The sequence below is a fragment of the Rhinopithecus bieti genome, unplaced genomic scaffold, assembly GCF_001698545.2.
Source record: "Rhinopithecus bieti isolate Rb0 unplaced genomic scaffold, ASM169854v2 scaffold_72306, whole genome shotgun sequence".
NCBI classification, from domain to species: Eukaryota; Metazoa; Chordata; class Mammalia; order Primates; family Cercopithecidae; genus Rhinopithecus; species Rhinopithecus bieti.
The window spans coordinates 197,005-211,330 of NW_016827147.1; positions in this window are offsets into that span (position 1 = coordinate 197,005).

Below are 14,326 nucleotides of genomic sequence, written 5' to 3' on the forward strand. Positions count from 1 at the left end.
TGATCTTTGACCTAATTGTATCATTTGTAGAAATTTGTGCTACACATATTCTTGCCGAGGTATGTATAAAACATTGTTATTATAGTAATGAGAGTCATAAATAAATGCCTATCAGTAGGGAATGCCTTAAAGCATGTTACATTTAAGCAAAGGTCTACCATGTAGACATTAAAAATAATGCAGTAGATCTATAAGTTTTGTTATATAACATGTTATTGTGTTAAATGAGAAAGCAAGAAGCACAGAAGTATTATAGTATGATCTCCTTAGTGTGAAAAAAAAGAGTGTTCAGAAGCTTGAAAGATTGCTAAGAATTTGATAAAGGAGATAGTGATTATTTCTGGAGAAAAAAAGAATAAGTCTGGGTGGGAGGGAAAGGTTTACTTTTCATTTTATAAGTATTTCTACACTAACATTTAAAAAATTAATGTATTTCGGCTGACTGCAATGGCTCACACCTGTAATACCAGCACTTTGGGAGGCTGAGGTGGATGGATCACTTGAGGCCAAGAGTTCGAGACCAGCCTGGCCAAAATGACAAGACCTCATCTCTACTAAAAATACAAAAATTAGCCGAACGTGGTAGTGCACACCTGTAATGCCAGCTACTCAGGAAGCTGAGGCATGAGAATCACTTGATCCCGGGAGGTCAAGGTTGCCATAAGCACAGATCACGCCACTGCACTCCAGCCTGGGCGACAGAGACCCTGTTTCAAACAAACAAACAAAAATGATGCATTTATTTTAAGTCTATAGTAAAGAGAAAATGCAATTAAAAATGCAAGTGGCAAAAGGGAACAATCTAAAAGGGAGAAGCTTGAATAAGCACCCCCATAGGAAATGCGGATTGACTAACGAGATGTGAAAACTGGTTCTTTTAATTGAATATTTGCTCCATGAAGTTTTAGAATACAAAAAAGCAATCAAAATTTCTAATGCTAATATTTTTCAGATTTCTTAAATGATCAGAAAATCACTTTCACATGCTGCCATGGTCATTTTATACTAATATTTATTGAAAACTTACTCTGTGCCAAGTACCATGCTAAGACTTTAACATACATTGTTTCATTTGCTCCTCACAACAAAGCTATAAGGTATTATTCTTAATTTCGTTTCTATCTGAGGAAACTGAGGCTCACAGGTGTGAAGTAACTTATCCAAGATCATCAGTACATAAATAGCAGGTTTGGAATCAGAAACTCAGAACTTCTCCTTTAATCTCTTTGTTGGATCATTTCTAAGAATTGAGAATGAAAAAGGCAGGTTCTGATGACTTAGATTTTGTCTATGCTGCCACAAAGAAACAATGCCATACAATATTATGCTGAGTTATGGTGTAAATATTTGTAGTTTCCATGGATAATTGACTTTCACCTTTGCCTGTGTAGGTTGCCTTGAGGTGCTTTTCTACCCTTACCAGCCCTAATGAGCCTGCCCAGCAGGCATCCTCAAGTCCAAGGACAGGACGAGGTTATTGCTGGGACAACAAAGGATATTAAATGCAGGGCAAGGTGCAAGGTCTAGGAGAAGTGGGGCTGGGCTAGGAAGACGGTCAAGCCTCAGAGATTAGCAAAGGCAGGGAGTTTGTAATCTGGGAAGGCTGTCTGGAGAAGAAACCAGAAGAATCTCAGACACATGCTCTGGGCAACCCAGGCTCAAGAACCCAGGTAGAGGGAAACAATTAGGTGTCAGAGCCTTTGAAGAGGGGCTTCACAGTGAGTCAAAAATTTCTCAAGGTCAGAGTGCTTATGTACATGGTGACTAGGGGACCATTAGTGAGACAGCCTACATGATGGGTGGATTGAGAGGTAGGCAGTGCCTCTTGACTCCTATGTTTCTAAGTTCTCAAGAGCAGGGACCAGGTCTTATTTATCTTTGAAACCCCGGGATCTGGTAGCCCACATATAGCTGGCGCTCAGTTAGTGTTTGAAAATGAACTGTGGACTGGTCTTTGTATCCCCTTTTCTCTGCTCAGCAGCCAGAGTTCCCTTTGAAGATCTTCTAAATCATTCGCCTCTGTTTAGAAGGATGAATGAGATGGGAAAGGAAGAGGCATGACGAGGGAGACAAGATGCCTAGCAGGATGTACAGTGGGAATTTTCATTCATAGAAAAGAAATCCTTCTGTCGCCTGCTGAGTACCCCCGGGCCCTCGCTAAGAATCCTCCCAACCTTAAAGGCTTTTGAAAGGAAGGTTGCGGTTGGGTAATTAGTTCTCTTCTCTCCAGCTTTTGTAAAGTTCTTACAAATCAACTCAGTTTGTTTTTTAACTGCTCCTCTAATAAGCTCATGGTTCTCTCAGAGGCTTAGCTTCCTGTTATCTTGATTTGGTGTGACAAGGAACTTCTATGTCAGTTTATCCCCCAGAAAGGAATTCTCCCCATTCCCTTTTCCTACGGCAGATGAAACAGACCAACAAGCAAATTAACCAACCAACCAATCATCTTACCTTTCTAAATTCTACTTTCGAATAACTAGATTTTGACAGTCCTACAAATTAGACATATCATTTAGCTTTATTATGAACTCCTGGGAGAAAAATAGATAAACTAGCACTTTTTCATATATTTTGACCCTATTCTACCATCCTCTGGTGAAATTAGGTATTGCAAATCAGTTTCTAAATATGAGGATATTTATTATTTATTTGACCAGAGTTAATATCAGTAGAGTGAAAACAGCACTCAGATTATTTTATAATAAACACATTAAACCTCACCTTTTCTTTTCTTTCTTTTTCTTTTTTCTTTTTTTTTTTGTGATACAAGGTCTTACTGCTGTTGCCCAGACTGGTATGCAGTGGCATGATCTCAGCTCACTGCAGTCTCCACCATCTGGGCTCACATGATCCTTCCACCTCATCCTCCTGAGTAGCTGGAACCACAGATACGCGTCGCTATGCCTGGCTAATTTTTGTATTTTCAGTAGAGACAGAATTTCCCCATGTTGCCCAGGCTAGTCTCAAACTCCTGGCCTCAAGTGATCTGCCTGTCTTGGCCTCCAAACGTGCTGGGATTTCAGGCACGAGCCGCCCCGCCCAGCCATGTTTCATTTTTCTTATTACTTTTGTGGAATCACTTTTACTTAGTTCCTAATAGAAAAAAACAAGTGTCTCCTGAACGATAATGTAAACTTCTTTCATTGCTATGTAATATTCATTTAGGTTTCGTCTTATATTATTATTTGTTCTGAGCTCTCTTACCTTAGTATATTCTCTCTCACCCTTTTTTTGTTTCCTGGAAGCTACGTGATAGCTCATTGTCATCTTTGCCTGCCATATTTTATTTTTCAGTTTTTATGGTGGTTTTATTGAAACACAAAAAGTGCACATGAGCTGTCTCTTCATTTTCTTTGCTGCACAGCCTGGCATCGTGGTTGGTGACTCTGATGGCCAGCTGGGTGGCCCTTTCCATGTGACTTTGCGATCCTGGAAGAAAACACTGTGAGTGATCTCAGCACAGTAAGATTTGTTGCACATCAGCAGCCCTTCCAGCTCCTTGACGTTGTGGACGGGGAACTTCCGGAAGCCATGGGCAGCATGTGCTTTTGTGTGTGTGTGTGTGTGTGTGTGTGTGTGTGCTCATAACTAATGTTGGGCATCAAGATCTGGCCCTTGAACTTTCTACGAACCATGTTGTCAATACCTCTGGGTTTCCCATCAGTTACACTTAATTTTGACATGTTGGTCTGACTGGTGCTGGATGAACTTCTTGGTCCTCTTTTTGACGATCTTGGGCTTCATGAGGGATCTAAGAACTGCCATGATGCTGCAGAGAAGATGGCTGCCATCTCCGTAGGCAGTGCTGAGGAAGACAGCTTTGATTGCCATATTTTAAAAATGTTTGTTTAAAAGATCTGCTTTCAATGACATACACAGAATGTTAATGACTATGCTTTGAAGGGTTCTATAATGTTTGACATAACCTGTATAACAGAAATCATGCTCACATGAGTTAGTCACCTTTTCATACTATTGTATATTATACCATTGTCTATTAGCTACATATAAATATGTGATGACGAAGAGTGTATAGAATTCTGGAAAGTTAAAATCTTTAGGCTAATGTACAAACACTTTCCATTTAATATGACAAATAATGACTGACTTGTGCTTGGGATTTTTTTTTTAACTTTTACTACAGATGCTTTATTTATTTATTTTAAATTTTACTTATTTATTTTTTGAGGTGAGGTCCTACTATGATGGCAGGTTGGTCTTTAACTTTTGGCCTCAAGCAATCCTCCCACCTCGACCTCCCAAGGTCCTAGGATTACAGATGTGAGCCGCCACACCTGGCCATTAGAAGCTTTACTTTAAAAGTCATTTTACCAAGAGTTAAATTCACAGAGGAAGGTTCTAAAACCTTAAACACAAGTTAATATGAATTTCAGTCTTGAGACCTAAGACAATGCATTAGATTCCTAGGGTTGCTGTAACAAAATACCACAAACCAGGTGGCTTAAAACAACAGAAATTCATTCCCTCACAGTTCTGGAGGCCAGAAGTCCAAAATCCAGGTATCTCCTGGTTTGGTTCCTTCAGGAGGCTCTGAGGGAGAATCTGTTCCGTCCCTCTCTCCCAGCTTCTGGTGGTGGCCGGCAGCCCTTCGCGCTCCATGGTGTGTGACTGGCCCCCTGTTTCTGCTGCAGTTTTCACCCGGCTTTCTCCTCTGTGTGTCCCTGTGTCTTTTCCTCTTCTGTCTTTTATAAGGATTCTCATCATTGGATTTAGGGTTCCATCCTATTTCAGGATGATTTCATCTCCAGATCCTTACCTTAATTACATTTGAAAAGACTCATTCCAAGTAAGATCACAGTCGGAGGTTCTGCTTGGACGTATCTTTTAGCGGTCATTGTGCCACCTACTACACGTGGGAATCATGACCTGTGGTGTGCAGCTCTGAAGAGAATATGTGCTGTCTTCCCTGAGCACTGGCATCCTAAACCACTTTCTTTGTCTTTCTGCTGTCTCTGGCCTTGGCTTTGTGGCCTTACTTTCAATATTTTATGAAATGGTGCTTTCAGGATTAATTAGTGGATTTGTTCAGAACAATATTCTATATAATTGTTCCAATTCCATAAGATTATATAATAACATTCTATTTCTTGGTATATAAATTCAGGAAAAGAGAATCTTATTTGCCTCTGAGAAATAATTAATTGAAAGTATCAGATATTACTGTCTGTTTATTTGTTCATTTTCCTATTTTAAAGGTTTTAAGGTATCTTACGTAAATAGATAAAAATGAGATAAAAGTCCATTTGAGTTGAGTGGAAGAGGAATGCAGGGAAAAAAAACCTGAAAGTAGAAGGGATAGGAAAAACTAAGATAATATTCTCACATAAAATTAGAAATAAAATATAAAAAATTTAAAACCATAAATTACAGAGGTGACTTTGTATTTGACTTTGTTTTCTGGCAGTCCATTCAAAGAAGAAAGCAGGTACATGGTTTAATGTGGTCATAACATTAAAACAAATAATTTTAATTAGTTGCTTGAGGGAAGCACATACATTCCTGACCCAGACTCAAAAGAAAATTTCTTGTGGGATCGCCCAGGGAGGATGTACAATGTAATTAACAAGTGCAATGCAATTAGCAACATCCTCTCAGTAAACACAGTGAGCAGTTTCCGCAGTGTCTTGTTCATAATGTCCCTCAGTGTCAGCCAGTGGGTAATTTGATGAAAACAAGTCCAGGGAGCTCAAAAGAACAGGGTCCAGGGACGGAGCTCTGTGTTTGTCTGGATTACTGGAGAGAGGGATTTTTAGAAGGTTCAAATGAAGGAATAGCTTACTTGCTTTTCAAGTAATATTCCAAAAATATTGTTTCTCACCCTGATTTTAGTTTGCATTGCACAGCAGTGATTCCAGGTCCTACACACGACAGTACCTGCAAGGTGGCTGCCCGCAGTGCCAGCTCAGGGCATAGCCGTGTGGCTGAACTGGCAACTGGTGGTCTGGGCTGACAACCTGTGCCACACACATGCTGGACAGAAGCTGCCTCCCCTCCACATGGAGGCAGGATGAGGGCAAATCCTTGGATGCCACCAGAATTTTCTTCAGCAATTAGAGCCTGCTGCAGTACACAAAGGAAAGGGCAACCAAGGCCACCAAAACTCCAGAGTAAATGGCATGGATTATTTTAATATTTGAAAAACCTTAAAGTGACCGTGGCAAAATACTTACTTCTGATACGTAAAATAAATTTAACAAAGTGTCACATGACTTTTATTGTTAGTGTCCCCTCTTGGTACACCTTCTTCTAAAATAAACTGGCTTTATAAAGAACTGTTTCTAGGGAAATTGAATAAATTAGTGTGTTATGTAGAATTAATATCGTTATGCTAGTTAAAAGTTGGGGAACCTCTGATGAAAATGATGACTTTGATTTAAAAATAGATCTCTAGTTCTTCTTCCCAGCAGATATCCAATAGGAAGGTCATTTATCTATTTAAAGCATACCTAGTTTCTGATAAGAGGGCCTCTTCATCTATATTTTGGCTACTTATGATTTTATTTTTACAGGATTCCTTATCAATTATTAACACATTTTCTTGATAACAATAAATCATCTAAGTACAGATGGAATCTCCTCCCACTGGTGAAGGCAAATCCTTGTCTCAGCAGAAGAGCAGAAAAGCAAGAGCAAGCAGCTTTTCCTTGGATACCTTATACCACAGCAAAGCCACGGAGAAGTCAATTACATTTGCTTCCCATGAGGCTGCAAAGGTTTGGGGCGAGTAGGAAAATCTTGGACTTTTATGTTGAGTCCTTGACCACCCACACCTCCTAGCCCCCTTTAACATCAACACCTCCGGCATTTAAAAAGTGGGGCAGTGAGTGTAGCGGGAGGATGCAGAGGCTGCTGCGTGTTTACGGAGCCGTCCAGGGGATTAACCGGCTGGGTTCAGCTGGGTAGTTCTCTTTTGGATCTAGAAGCGGAGTTCTCCTTGTTCTCACAAAATGTCTAAAGTTAGATTCATGCTCCAGGCAGTTCTCCTGGTACCACCTTGGTGTGGCGGCTCTGGCCACAGTTTAGAGCAACTTCAGAAGCCCGCTGTTTCACTCTGTGCCAGAGCTGGCTTCACTTTTGAAGCGATTAGCGAAGCTCAGCGCTGGGCGCCTTGCATTAGCATTGCTTCAGTGCTAAGGACATTCCTGGCCGCAGTCACTGTCATTTTCCCTTAGCCACAGGTGTGAGTTAGAGACAAGCAGAATAGTGAGCACCGGGTGGATCATGCGGGAGAGAGCCTTTCATGGCCTTTAAAAGCAGACTTGTGCTTAGAAGGGAAAAAGAAAGCAAAAGGGAAAGGAATCAAGAATGTGGCCACTTCTTAACCCACACTCCAATGTCCTTAAAGCAACCCAGGGACTCTTCTTCCCCCGCCAGAGTTCATCTGAAATAAAGCCCCCCTCTAGAGTGGAGAAGCCACCCCAGAGTTATTTGTGAATCACAGCTTAGGTTTGAGGGTTTCACTAATCCTGGCTCCAACCAAGGCGGAGGACCCGGGACTGGGACTGGCACCTTTCCAAGACATGGCCAGTCTCCATTGGCACTCGCAGACAAAGCGGGAGACACTAACAGCTGAGGGGACCAGGCTTATTTTTCTCTGGCAGGAAAGCCATGGAAGAAGGAGGCAGTTTGGAAATGTGACTATGCACAAATGCCAACTTCAAAGTGCTCTGTGTACAAAAGCCAGCGCAGAAAGCAGCCTTCTTAGTGGAAAGCAGTGTATTGCCCCGGTGGGAACTGTAGTCCGTGAAAGATCAGAATTACTGAAACAACTGTTTTCTATATTGAAGTATAGGTGATTCTGAAAATAGGACTCTCTTTGTAGAGACTAGCCTGTGGCTGCTGGGTACAAAATAACAGAAAAAATACAGCAAAATCAGTCCAGTCCTGGGCTCTTAACATTCCTACCTATGCAGACTTCAGGGAAGAAAAAGGCTTTACAAAATTGGTAGATGGATTGAAACATGGGGTGTTGTAATTTTGAAAATTGCAGACTTTTTTTTTTTTTTTTTTTTTTTTATTACAGTTCTGACATTCTTTTTTAAAACAAGGAGAGAAGTTGTTGAGAAACCCAGGACAATCTAAAAAGAAGTAAACAAGGTTTTCAACAATAATGAAGCATAATTCATCATATTTGTCTTACTAAATATAATTTTTATGAAAGTAAAATAAATCCTATTGTTAATAAATATATTTTATCATTAATAAAGACAAGTTAAAATTACTTTTAAAGAATTGTTTTATTTTAGCTTGTCTTTTTGAAATTTCTAGTTTTACATAGTTTTCCTGAAGTATATGTTCATATAATGGCATACGTAGATAATTTAATAGTAAACAAAAATAAGTAAATATATTTACTGATAAAGACTAAATAAGAAAGTTTGGAGACCATTCATCAAAGCGATCAAAAGACATTTCTAATAATCTGCACACTCAGAAAGATTAAAGTAATTGATATTATTGAATATCCTGAGGTTTACTTTGGACTCAGAAATACAGCCTCAACTGAATTTTGTCCACAGAATCAAAAGCAAAGGAAAGGGCAACAATAGCCACAGAATAACTTTGTTATTCCTAGCAGAGTTTTTCACAGGAGGATTAAGAATATAATTGTGGTTCATATCCCAGCCTATATATTTATCAAGAAGAGAAAAATGGGAAAATGGAATCATTTCTTTCAATGTCTGATAAGCTAATAGTTTACAACTTAGGGAAAGAAACAGATTACCTTTTTAAAGATAGGAAAGGCCACCTATAGTTTCAGAAAGAAGGGATATACTTGTAGATGTTATAAAGATAGAGAGGCCAGGATGGAAGCCCAAACACTCTTCCTAACAGTCTTCAAGTAGTTCTGTGGTCAGAGCATCACATTGTTAGTCAATTCACATCCATTTTTTTTCAGCCTTCTATGTATAGAAAGCGCTGCTATTTTAAAACTTTCTTTCACCAAACAATGTTTTGCTAAAATCAACTTCAATCCTGAAGAATGCTGTAGTCATGTATACTGAGACAGGGTCTTGCACTGTCACCCAGGTTGGAGCACAGTGATGTGCTCATGGCTCACTAAAGCCTCGATTTCCCAGGCTTACGTGATTCTCCCACCTCAGCCTCCCTAGAAGCTGGGACTACAGGTGTGTATCACCACGCCCAGCTAATCTTTTTTTTTTTTTTTTTCTTTTTTAGAGTTGGGGTTTCACCATGTTGCCGGGGCTGGTCTCAAACTCCTGGGCTCGAGCAATCTACCCACCTTTGCCTCCCAAAGTGCTGGGATTATAGGTATGAACCACTGCGCCTGGCTGTAGCTATGTGTTTACCCAGTTCTATTTTAAATTTATTTTTATTTATTATATATTTATTTATTTTTGAGACAGTGTCTTGCTCTGTTGCTTAGGCTTGGGATCGTGCCTAAGGGCACAGTCACAGCTTATTCTAGCCTTGACCTCCCAGACTCAAGCGATCCTCCCACCTCAGCGTTTCTGATAGCTGGGACTACAGGCACATATCATCATACCTGGGTAATTTATTTAAAAAAAATTTTGGTAGAAATGGGGTCTCACTATGTTGCCCAGGCTTGTCTCAAACTCCTGGGCTCAAGCAATCCTATGACCTTGGCCTCCCAAAGTACTGGGATTACAGGTGTGAGCCACCATAAAATAGAGCCACCACTTCTATTTTAAATCTTCAATAGATTTTAGTAGCATTTCCAAGTAATGATAAATATTATGCTTTGAAAAGAAATGCCAACTTTGAAATTTGTTTAAGCCAATGAACATTTCCATTGTAGACATAAGAGCGAAATATGAGATGTGAGATGCAGCCTACACAAGTCGATGATTAGAAAATCCATAGACACTTTGCCTAAATGATTGATTGCCCTTTTCGGAGGAGCCAGTATGGCAGGCCTGGGACTCCTGGTCACATGTGGCTTCTCTGTGGGGTGATGACTCACCATCACTCTCATCCATCAGCCTCTGTCTGTCTGTCTAGCCCAGCTGAACACCCCCATTCCGCTCTCCCCCGAGTAAAAGATGGCCTGAGGCTCTTTATTTACTTGAGCAGAACTAAAGAGCTAAGGTTGTCTGCTTCACATGTCACTTAGCAAAACAGCAGCAGCAACAATAATAATAATAAAACCTATAAATATAATTCATTCTTTTTTTCTGGCCAAGGTCAAAAATTGCTTCTTTAAAAAACATACAGGTTTAAATATTCCAAACCCAATATTTAAAAGATAACTCTTCAGATTAACCATGCCACTGCTCTTCTGACCTTGTGCTTAATGCAGAGGTAGCTGGACCTATTGGGAAGAACCATGTCCTCTAGGGTTCTAAGGAACTCCCTGTAGCCACGATAAGCCATGAGTGGAGGCGGCACGTTGTCACTCGTTAAAGGGTCTGTAGGACTTTTCCCATTCACATAAACTATGATGATCAAAACGTCCAAGGTTTGTGCCAGCTGCATTATCACAGCACGAGCAGCCACCTCACAAATGTGCCGTCAGTCCCTTTCTGCTTCAATTTTGTCACCAAACCCAGTCTTCTACCTCTACAACGCCTCTCCACAATGTCTCTCTCATCCATTTACTTTTATCCATTCCTGTTTTGGATCTTTGTATTTTTCTAAATTCTGCACTACTGCAGTAGCTTTCAGACTGGTAGCTCTGTTTTCAGTTTCTTTTCTTTTTAATTCATTTTCCACATTACACACACACAAACACACACACACGCACACACTTCTAAAACACAGAACTTGATTGTGGCATCAGCATTCTTAAAATCCTTGAAAGAAAAGGCCTCCCAATAATCCACTGAATACATCGAAACTCCAACTACAGTCTTCTCATGCCATCTTTCTAGTCATCTCCTTGCCCTCGTCCTGCCTGCCCTACCCACCATGTGTCGTGGTGACACTGCAGACCTCAGGTCACTGAAACACTCTGTGGGTGCTGCACTTTCTTTCAGTGACTCCAACTGTAATGTCTGGCCACAGCCATGTGCCTACTATTTTTACGGTTTGTCAGCATAAAGGTTCAATTAAGGCCAAGTTACATAAAAATGATTGTATAGCTTCACTTCTAGAGATTTTTGTTATTCTTTGTAAGGACACGCCTCTATCATGTAAGACAATCACTAATTGTGTTAGTCATTAGTCTAGATTAGTCTAATCTAGACTAGATTATCATTGCCTAATCTGGTCCTGCTGCAGGACAACACTAGTATAAGCTCTTATGAAAATAAAATCTGAAGTAGATTCATGTGATCTCATCACCTGGGTTCTAAACAGTGATGACACTTGGCTGGCCCTTGTTATGTCTGCTGAGTTGCAATGATAGTCATGGTTCTTTTGGAAGAACAATGGATATTCTGTTTCTTCATTCAGGCTCATGACTTTATCCAACTCATGACTAATTTTTTGTGCATAAATTTCATTGGTTTTTTTGGGGGGTTATAACAGACGTACATGCTCATTGTGCAAATATATAAACCCCAAAGAGAAAATCAAATTACCCGTAATTACAATACTCAGAGATATCTACTGCCCACATCACCATACTTTATAAATATGTATGCGCTGTTTGGTCTCCACTTTTATATTGTGGAATTTTTCTATCTCTTTAAATATTCTTTCAAACATTTTTAATGACTACCTGATGCTTTAGCATGTGGATATATCATAACTTATTTGGTCATTATCCTACATTTGAGCATTTAGCTTATTTCCAAAACTTTGCTATTGTAAATAAATGGTATAATGAAAATGCTTGTAATGTCTTTCTTTCCATTTTTATTATTGGGATAAATTCTCAGAATATAATTGGCAGATCAAAGAGAATGAACTTTTATCCTCTAAAAGTTTACATAAATATGCACTTCCCATGCCCTTGCCAAGATATTGGGTACTGGTAGTTTAAAAATAATCTGATCCACTCAAATAGATGAAAAATGATATCTTGGCTTAATTTGGATTTCCTTACTTTCCAGCGGCAAGTGAGCCCAAAGATGAATTTGAGGGTAGAGACCAGAACTCAGGACATATGTATGGAAGGATAGTGTATGTTACTTTGATAAGCCATCTTTACCGCTGTCATGTCTTTACTTGCCTATCAAAAATAAAACAAACAAAATATTCAAACCTGAAATGCCTTGTTCTATAATTTATTGACACATTTTATACAATAGCTTATTTTAATGAGATTTTCTTGGCAATCCCATGTTCTTCCCTCTGCTGCTGACATCAGAGCTTGGGGAAGGGTTCAGGGCTCACTCAGTAGTCAAGATTGAGACCTGCCTAAACTCAGGCCCAAGAGAATATAAGCAGTGATGGTTTACGACCTTCAATTTGAGTCAGGGGCAGGAATAGATGGCTCATTTGCCTCAAAACTTCTATGAAATAAAATGTCGATAAAAGAAAAGAAATTGCATTTATTTTGTCTTTGTAGTGCCTGCAACTGTTCTCACCAAAATTCTGCAGTTACGCTTTCAGGGAGGATACAGTTAAGTGGCTTAACTCCATTTGGGGAAGTTGCTGGTGACTAACAGGCTCTTGGTTACAAAATAAGTAGAAAATGTAAGAGCTCTTATCACCAGTAGCTGGCAACTTCTCACAAGGAATGAAAATACCAACTTTTAACTCTACTTTGTTGAAATGTTAGAGACAGTTCAATTTATAGTTCAGAAACCAACTTCCACTCCTGTAAAATAAACAAAGCAAGGAGGCAAGCAGAGTGAATTATTCTTCATTGAAACTGGCTGTTCTTCTTTAAAGCTACATACCTAGAGAGCTGAGACCTGCATGTGCTTCTGGTTAGGCAAATGCTATAATTGCATATTTCTAACCTCAATTCCTCTCTCTAAAGTGCCACACTAATGTGAGGCATTTTTTTGAATAAGGATCCTTGACAGCCACACTATCAGGCCATCAATATCAAATCGCTGAAAGCCTCAACTGAGGCCAAGTTACATAAAAATGACTTTGTATAGTTTCACTGCCAAAGATTTTTTATATTCTTTGTAAGGACACCTCTGTCACGTAAGACAATCACTTTGGATATCAAAATTTTGTCTTTTGAATGGCGGTGTAATTCTACCAAATTGTTGATATTTCTACTCTTGTCCATTCAGATTTTCTTAGAACTTAGTTTGTTCCAGGCACTGCATACAGCGTGGTGGCCACAAAGATGAAAGAGACTGGGTTCCTACCTGTCTTGGACAGTGGAAATAGGCACGTGTGGGAACAAAGCACGTGGACCCAATAGGTAATTGTTTTGAAATGTGTACAGAGCATGATGTTAACAGAGACAAAGGACTTCTGATCTAGTATTGCCGATGTGGTCCCTTCTAAATGATGGATGAATTCTCTATGTATCTAAGATTTAGACGCTTATTCCTAGTAAAGCAGACTGTATTAATAAGCATTTGACACTAGATGGAGCCACAAGACGTTCAGATGTTAGCACTTTGTAGGTCTGGAGTAATACTAGTTCAAACAGAAGTTTGAAGTTAAAAATTTATTAAAGAAAAGGTATAGTTTATAGAGCTAACATTTTTTACTTTCACATGTATTTATATATTCTTCAAAAACTAAATAAATTGTAGAACTACATTTTAGATGATTACAAAGTGGATTTTTTGTTTAAAATTATATGTAGATATTACCATACAGCAAAATGTTCAGTGTTTTTTTATATTTTCAGGTCCAATCTTTATTAAACAGCCACTGTCTTCTATGTCGAGATGCTATAGGTTATGAGTCAAGAAAGTATTACTCCGAGTAATGAAGCAGTTGCATTCTAATGAGTCTTTTTATTTTCATAAAACTTTGCCATAAGAACAGATAATACTGGAGTGAAAACATGTACAAAATAGAATTATAATAGAAAAATATTTATTATTTAAATAAATTCTAATGAATGAACAATTATTAAATGCTCCTGAGTATTGTAACCTGAGCTAAGTGCTTAAATAACATAAAATATCATTTAGTTTTCAAAGGGAACCTTTGAAATAATTATCATGATTCATGATTCTCTTTTTATGATAGAGGAAACTCAGTCTCCAAGAAGTTAGTAATTTGCAGAAGATCATATTGTTAATAAATGCCAGGATGACTAATAATGTCAGATTGTCAAAGATCAAATGGATGCCTTAATGTGAATTTCAACATTTAAATCTGAAAAGCTTCTTCATTTGTTTTTCAAATATCTACCCCCTGCTATCTATATTCACCCTTTCTGCTACTTCTATTAAATAAATGTTGGAGCTCCTTCATTTATCTTCCAAATATTTTATTTTCCTTTTTTTTTTTTTTT